The sequence below is a fragment of the Bombina bombina genome, chromosome 4, assembly GCF_027579735.1.
Source record: "Bombina bombina isolate aBomBom1 chromosome 4, aBomBom1.pri, whole genome shotgun sequence".
Taxonomy (NCBI): domain Eukaryota; kingdom Metazoa; phylum Chordata; class Amphibia; order Anura; family Bombinatoridae; genus Bombina; species Bombina bombina.
In genome coordinates this window covers 447,878,751-447,887,833 of record NC_069502.1, presented here as the reverse complement: position 1 = coordinate 447,887,833, position 9,083 = coordinate 447,878,751, and the positions used below count along the sequence as shown (strand labels likewise).

Sequence of the window (9,083 nt, the reverse complement as noted above, 5' to 3'; positions counted from 1 at the left end):
AATCGGTAAAGGGTACTGAAAGATGAGCGGATCCCTCCATCATCTCCGTAATTTTAGAGATCTCAGTTGTTGATTGGCTGACACCATGCTGCATGTGCGTACCTCTAACAATGCCCCGGAGTTCGTTAAACCGCCTTTCAGCCTTACGTCCTAATCTCTCCAGCAGAGCGATTATATTTAAGTAGGACTCCTCTATCATGGGCTATAAGGAATACGGCTGTTACCCGGCTAGATGTAAAGCAAGAGGCGAAGATAGAATGTAGGATTAGGCCGTTGAATACAATCTTAATCGGTATATGTCTTCTGGGGCTAAAAGTGTTACAATATAGGTATCATCCGACTCAGGATCTTCTCCTTATTTGATGCTTAGAATTGTGCTGCAGGATGGCATAATAGTAGGGAGAAAATCATCGGATAGTGTAGACCAGAAGAGGTGCTTGAATTAGCTTCAGACCATGGCTGCTGCTTAGACACGCCCCCCTTCCTCTACCATTTTATAGCCCTGCATTGGCAGAGCCTCAAAAAAATTATGGAAACTCATGGAAGGTTCACTTCACAAAAAATTCTTAGCAAAAAGCAAAGAATTATTCGATCTGAAGATACACCAAGAATACACCAAGAATAATAAACTCCTCATCCAAGTGAGCAACTCACCACCCAGCCAGATCAGCCAGTTACACCGGCACCACGTGGATGATATAAAAGTCTAAGACATAACAATGTACTAACACCTTAACATGCGACTTCCACGGAAGTGCCCAAGCGATCACAAAATCGCTAGTATCAAATTCCAGAGAAAAAATATTTCCCAATGGAAAAATCATAACAGACATGAGCTTCTTAATAAATAAAAGACATCCTAACCAGATCAAATAAAAAGAGGGAAGCATCCACAGGTGAACTCCCAAAGAGAATGGGTACACCAACAGGACCAGCCAATCAGAGACCGCATTCTTCCAAAGCTCAGAACTGGAATAAGATACCCCAAAAAAGAAAGGAAATTTGGAGATGACCAGGAGATTAACTTCATCCCTACACGTCTAACCCAGCTTGCCGTCTGGAACAGAAGACCGAAGATCCCTCAGCCTATTAGTACTGGGATCCTCCAGCACCGCAAAAACATGCCGTAGCAGGACACAAAGGCGCGCCAGTCTATAACGAGAAGCAAGACTTCCCTCCACTGTGGCAACTGACGACCCCGACCCGAGGGTTGGGCCCCTGAAGCTTCAGAGGAAACCGCTTACCCAGATGGCTGATCTGACCCAGATTATCCCACACCTGATGAGCCCCAGTTAGCATAACACGGACAGTATCTCAGCAACACCTCCTCTGGAAGATGTAAATGTGCCAGGGCCATAGATATGGCCATGCAGAACCATGCCGTAACCTCTGGAGGAAACAAGCCACCTTCCGGAGAAGGGGTAACGGCATTAGAGACACCTGCTTGCGTAGCCAAAGAAGGTTCTAGGGGACATGCCACACGGGAGGGGCGGATGGCTCGGCGGACTCCAAGTTCCCTGTATTGGGAGAAGAGAGCACTCTAGAGCGGCATTCAGAACATAACTGATGGGCATGGATTACCCGGTCCATTTCATACTATTCACAAGAAGTAGAATCTGAATCAGAGACATCCGTCTCTAAAAAATCAAGGTGCACCGCGCAGGCCATAGAAAGCATGCCAAGGCCTACAAGGGCTGAGCAGCCTGACAAGAATCCAATCTAGCCACGAGCCCAAGTGACACTACACATTAGCAGACAGAATCACATAACAAACATGATTAAAGTCCCCCCCTGTTCAATAACCGCCCTCAGGAGATATTAACCCTTGATTCCTTATAAAGATAAAGGAGTCCCACTGAGACTCTGACTTCTTCGTACGAGCTTTCAGACTTGCCAGAAACACCAGTTATGAAGCAGCGGACTAAAGACCGCTGCTCCATAATCTGTCCACCTGCTCTGAGGATGCGGACAGAGATCGCCGCAATTCAACCCGATAAATACGATCAGGTTGATTGACACCCCCCTGCTATCTGCAGGGGGCGGCATTGCATCAGCAGTTCACAAGAGCTGCTGGTGCAATGCTGAATGCGGAGAGCGTATTGCTCTCTGCATTCAGTGAGGTCTGTCGGACATGATCCGCAATGTCGGATCATGTCCGACAGGCCTTTCATAAATAGGGGCCATGGACTTGAGAGAAGAAAGCAGGAAGCGAAACTCGTCAATGCTGATTGCTAAGGAGCTGTTAACATGAGTCGGGATAGTTTCGCAGAAAGACTCTCCCTGCATCTCCGGACTAACATTCATCCATGCTCTCACTGAGAGGCTGACAGGATTACTTAAAACTCCAGTCCCATTTTGAAGAGTTCTACTCTCCATAGGAGACTATAAAAAAATCTTCCGACACTTCTCTGCCAACATCCTGTGACGAAAGGCAAAGAATGACTGGGGGATGAAGGAAGTGGGGGAGATATTTAAGCCTTTGGATGGGGTGTCTTTGCCTCCTCCTGGTGGCCAGGTTCTGAATTTCCCAAAAGTAATGAATGGAGCCGTGGACTCTTCCTGTTTAAGAAGAAAAAGGGGCACAAAATGTCAAAGTGTTATGCGCTTACTCCATCAGGGCAATCTATATATTAGACTAAAAATAAAATGTTAGTTTAAATTTAAATTAGTGATGTATGATACTCATACTAGATAGATGAAATAAGTAGAATTTGTTAAACTAGATAAATTCAGAGGGGACTATGAAGTGATGTGTGATCACATGAGATCTAAATGATCCAAATAGTTGTGAAAAAAGTGTCAATGAAGTGTCAAAATGGAGAGGGGTGTAAAGAAAGTGGAGTGCCATGGTATCTGTATGTGTGTGGAAAGAATCAATTTAGTGAGTGTGTGTAGAAATCTATATTGTTGAGTGGGGTGGACACAACCTAAAATTGGTTATAGAATGGGGGTTCTAGTATTCAGATACACAATAATTTCTTAAGTGGCCATTGAGGTTTTTGTCTCATAGTGTGTCAAAACAGAGTAGGGACTGTAGTGTGAAAGGAAAGGAAGGGTTATAAGTGTAGTGGATGTGGAAGAATATAAAAGAGAGAAAGGACGGGGGAGGGGAAAAAAATAAAAATAGGTGAAGATGGTGTGTGTAGGTGATATGTGAGATCTAAATATGCAGTACGAGATGTGAAGGAAGAAAAGGGAAAAAGGGGGTGCCAGGGGGAATAGAGGAGGTTAAATGTATGGGTCAAATGAAAGGGATTAACTGTCAGTGTGTCAAAGATCAAATGAAGCCAGGTCCACACATTCGTTTAAACCGTCTGGGATCAAGAAATGTAAATTGTGAATCCAGTAAGTTCCTCTATGTCTAAGTAATAGTAGAGAGTTGTGGGTAATTCTGGATATTTGTTCAATCTGGATAATAGAGACTGTTTTGGAGCTTCCTCTATGTGTGTAAGTGCAGTGTCTGGAAACACTGTGTATTTTTTATATTGCGAATATGTTCGCTCCAACGTCTCTTGACCTTGCGGCTCGTGCGCTCCACATACTGCGTCCCACAGACACACTGTATCAAAAATACCACAAAAGTGGATTCACATGTTAGGCATTTCTTGATAGTAAATTGTTCTCCTGTGATATTAGACTGAAAAGTCTTTGTGCCATTTTTTACGCACTTACACATACTGCACCTAGATTTATAGCATTTTTAAAAAAAACATATTGTGGTTTAAAGTTATCCAAAAAAGTGCTTTTCTTTTTAACCCCAATGTGTTTATTTGTGCATATTTTCTCTCTCACTATTTTACTTGGTACCAATTTATTTTTGATCGTGGGGGCACTTCTATCTCACAATGGTAACGAACAAGGGAGTGACAGACTTTCCCAACGGGTCCCCATCCATAGTGTCCTCCTATGTGTTCTTAAGTGTGGGTTTAGAGAAATATTTATTCCTATCTTCATTTAGGGCCTTGTTGTATGAGATCTAAAGGATATCCTTTTTCAAGAAATCTGTCTCTAAGAAGGATAGATTGTATTTTGTAGCTCTCTACAGTGCTGCAGTTCCTTCTTATGCGTCTGTATTGTCCATAGGGGCCATTTTTCTTCCAACTCAAATAGTGGTTGTTTGTAAAATCTAGAAAGCTATTACAATTGACCTTCTTAAAAAAAGTTTTGTAAATAATATGACCTGTAGGTGAAAATTATAACGTCAGATCCAAAAATTCTATCTTAGTGGATTGGATATTGCTTGTGAACTCCAAACCATAATTATTAACATTGAGAGAATCTACAAATAAAGAAGCTTCAGATAAAGTGCCTTTAAATAAAAAAATCAAATCATCAATGTAACGGCCATAGAACACAAGACTTGCCCTCATGGAAGATTTGTAAATACCAGCATCCTCAAAAGCCCCATATAGAGGTTTGCAAAGCTGGGGGCAAATCTGGTGCCCATGGCCGTACCATTGATCTGCAAATAAAAACACCCCTGATATTTGAAATAGTTGTGATATAAAATAAACTGAATTAGTTTGCTCATATAATTTTGTTGTTTGCAAGGCATGTATATATCTGTTTCTAAGTAAGACTGAATAGCTAGTACAATTTTGTCATGGGCATGGGGAATATTAGAATAAAGAGAATTCATATAACTAGTGATCCACCAAAGATCATCCGTGGTTTTCGCGATGTCTAAATTGTTCAGTTTATTTAATAAATCAGTTGAATCTCTGATAAATGAAGGTAATGCTATTACGTGTTTTTGTAAAAAAAATAATCGATGTACGCTCAAAGATGATCAGTAAGACTATCAATACCAGCTATTATAGGATATCCAGGGAGATTTTGAGCATTTTTATGCACTTTAGGTAAGTGATAATAAAAAGCTGTGTTGGGATTTTTAGTATATAGGTAGTTTCTTTCTTTTATAGTCAGAGTACCTTCTTCTAAAGCTTCCTGTAATAAAGATTTACATTTTTTAGAAAATATAATCGTATGGTCAGCAGGTAAAATCCGATAATAGGTAGTATCATTGAGGATACAGTCAGCCTCTGTTATATAATCCGCAACATTTTGTAAAACAATTCCCCCCTTCCTTATCCACCTGGCGGTTTGGAAGACTCTTGTCATTCATAAGGGTCTTAAGTGCATATTGTTCACCTGAACTCAGATTATGTCTATATTTGAGTTTTTTGGGGAGTTTTTCAAGGTCCTTTAAAACCATAGATTGAAAAATATTAATATGTGAATTTTTCATTCTCAGTGGGTTAACCCCTTAACAACCAGCATCGTACCCTGTATGACGCTGGTCGTTATTCCCTTAAGGACCATCGACGTATCCTGTGCGTCGCTGCAGTCCTGGGCTTCCCTCCGCCGAAATCTCGCTAAAAATAGCAAGATCGCACTATTTCTGCCTGCCCCATGAGTAGGGCACTGCAGAAAAAGATTTGCAGCGTTACCGATGCAGAGAGTGCCACTCTGTGTGGGTGGGTGCCATAGCAGGGAGGCGGGTGGGTTTGCCCATCACTGGTGCATGTTTCGGATCCTGCAAGTGTCCGACGTGAATGTGCAAGGAGGTGGGGGGCGGGGCTCAGGAGTGCACGCACGGTCATCAATTGTGAACAGCCGAAGGAGGGAGGGGGAAAGGGAGAGGGAAACATATTTTGGAAAGGGATACGGGAGGGGGGGAAGCTACACTGAAAATAGGGGGTTTATATATATATATATATATATATATATATATAAAGGGCAAATTTGTTAGTAAACTGGGTATCTAAGATGGCGGCCAATAGGTCGAGGGGGGAGGCTTAGAGAGCTGTTTGGGGGGATCAGAGAGGTTGGGGGGTAATGTGGGATCCTAGATTTCATATAAAATATATTAAAAAACAAACAAACAAAAAAACACCTTTATTTTTATACTGGCAGACTTTCTGCCAGTACTTAAGATGGCTGTGACAATTGTGATGTGGGGGAGGGAAGAGAGCTGTTTGAGAGGGGTCAGGGAGGGATCAGGGGGTGGGATGTGTCAGGTGGGAGGCTGATCTCTACAATAAAGCTAAAATGAACCCTACAAGCTACCTAATTAACCCCTTCACTGATGGGCATAATACAAGTGTGGTACGCAGCGGCAATTAGCGGCCTTCTAATTACCAAAAATCAATGCCAAAGCCATAAATGTCTGCTATTTCTAAACAAAGGGGATCCCAGAGAAGCATTTACAACCATTTTTTGCCATTATAGCACAAGCTGTTTGTAAATAATTTCAGTGAGAAAAAGTTTGTGAAAATGTTAGTGAAAAAGTTATCAATTTTTTTTTATTTGATCGCATTTGGCGGTAAAATGGTAGCATGATACAAAAATGGGCCTAGATCAATACTTTGGGTTGTCTACTAAAAAAAATATAGACATGTAAAGGATATTCAGGGATTCCTGACAGATATCAGTGTTACAATGTAACTCGCTATTTTTAAAAAAAAAAATGGGTTGGAAATAGCAAAGTGCTACTTGTACTTACTGCCCTATTACTTGCAAAAAAGCAAAGAACATGTAAACATTGGGTATTTCTAAACTCAGGAAAAAAATTAGAAACTATTTAGCATGGGTGTTTTTTGGTGGTTGTAGATGTGTAAAAGATTGTGGGGGTCAAAGTTAGAAAAAGTGTGTTTTTTTAAATGTTTTCATCATATTTTATAATTTTTTTATAGTAAATTATAAGATATGATGAAAATAATGGTATCTTTAGAAAGTCCATTTAATGGCGAGAAAAATGGTATATAATATGTGTGGGTACAGTAAATGAGTAAGAGGGAAATTACAGATAAACACAAAAACTGCAGAAATGCAAAAATAGCTCTGGTCCTTAAAGGGACAGTTTACTCAAAAAATTTCTGCCCTTTAATTTGTTCCCAATGATCCACTTTACCTGCTGGAGTGTATTAAATTGTTTACAAGTAGCTCCTTTACCCTTATATTGGCATTTGAAATTGTTAATTTAGCATGTGGTATCCCCACCTATTCTGAAAGTTTGTGGCCGCGCGTACCAGCTATATATAAGCTTTGTAAACACAGCCAGCAGAAGAAATTACACTCCCAGTGTGATAAAGCAGAGATAAGGTAATGAAATGTTGATTTTCCATTGTTCTCTCAAAGTATTGGTGATTGTTTTAAGGACAGATATAAGATAAAGAAGCAGGTATATGTGCACAATGTGATACAGTAATGAGATCTGATTATACCTACAAGCTCAACCTATTTTATTAGGCTGTGGCTTCAAAACACAAAATCAGAGCTTTAATATACAGAAATAAACCTTAAAAAAGCTAATTTTCATACATTTTTTACTCTGCAGTTGGTAAAAAAAGCAATTGTAAACACATTAAGGGAAAAACTATTTTACAGTATACTGTCCCTTTAAGGGTAAGAAATTGAAAAATGGTCTGGTCTATAAGGGGTTAAAGTTGGACTTTGGTTTGAAATCGGTGTGTTGATAGTTTTCTACCAACTGATCCAATACGGTATCAGGTTCAGAAACAACACTACCATCTTTCATACGCTCATCCATTCCCTCCAAAATGATAGGAACACTGGTAGTATTTTTAGTACGTTTCTCAGCAAAATATTTTTGCAGTGATAACTTCCTAGTGAAGTTGTTCAATATCCACAAAAAGTTGGAAAATATTGGGTGTGTTAGAAGGGCTAAAGGAGAGTCCTTTACCCAAAACTCAAATCTCACTAGTGTTAAGGATATGTTCTGATAGATTAAATATTCTGTTCTAAAGGCAGTTGTATCAATAGTAATCAATTTATATCTGTTATTATTAAAGACCAATAATAAGATATTATTGGGCAAAACCACCATATATGTAACAAAGTACCTCTCTCTCCACATTATCTCCAACATTGTTCCGAGGACTTGGGAAATATTGCTTTAACCCTATTAGGAGTTAAATACCACCTCATCAGTAATATATAGTTTGTTTCTTGTATACCAGCCAATATTGAAGCTTTGGCATGATGTTGAAAAAATATATTCCATTCTTTCCTTGTAGCGGTGTTATAAGATTTCGTGACCACGATTTAGTATATGATGGTAACTCTATGATTGTAGTTGTCATTATTATTTTATATATAAGTGATAGTGTGCCTTTTGTTGGTAAGTTCCCTGAACAAAGTAATTCAAAAGGGGACCTTTGTCAAGTTAATTCCTGTTTCTTTGGATGTGTGGTTAAGAAAGATTTGAGTTGAAAATATCTAAACCAAGGGTTAAACATTTTCACCCCATTATTAGTTAATTCTAATTTTGACTTAATGAATATTTCCATTCATAAATATATAAAATGGTAGTGAGTCATCCAAAGTCCGTATATTGATTTCTCCTATATATTCATTAAATGATAAACAATCATCCAATATAATATATGTAAGTGGGGATGGAATTGTTGAAATTGGGATTTTAAGTGTAAGAATAATTTTCCATGTTTGTAGCAATTCTTTTAAAATTGGATATTCTTGCATTATTTTAGGCCATGTTTTTATTGATAACCAACATTTGCCTCCTAATTGTCTAAGTTGTAGTAAATTATGCTCTAATTTTACCCACTCTTTCTGTTTTATATTTTTGCACCAATCAACTATTCTTTGTAGTATTGACGCCCTCCTATATTTCAATAGACAAGGTACCCCCAGCCCCCCTTTATCCTTAGGAAGATAAAGGGTTATTTTAGATATTTTCAGGGCAGTTCCATGCCATATATATTTATTTAGTAGAGAGCGATACTTAGGGGTCCATTTATTAATGTGCAGATGGACATGATTCGATATAGCGGATCATGTCCGCCGCACATCGATAAATGCAGACAGCATACACTGTTGGCATTTATCATTGCACCAGCAGTTCTTGTAATTATTAAATCTATTTATTTCCATTTGAGTTTATTTCAACAATTTGTCATAGTTTAATTTAACTAGTTCATTTTGATTATTCACTATCATAATTCCCAAATATTTTATGGTATTTGAGTTTATTCTTAAGTTAGTGTTTTAGGTAATTAACTGAAGATTAGCTATATCTAGTCCGCAACTAAAAAGTTCTG

General features: G+C 38.9%; 1 non-coding gene across 1 annotated transcript; it reads right to left on the bottom strand.

Annotated features, from left to right (window-relative positions):
* Positions 1-498: 498 nt before the first annotated feature.
* Positions 499-613, bottom strand: LOC128658573 (U5 spliceosomal RNA). The gene has a single exon (XR_008402248.1). It is a non-coding gene; the product is annotated as a U5 spliceosomal RNA (small nuclear RNA).
* Positions 614-9,083: the final 8,470 nt, after the last annotated feature.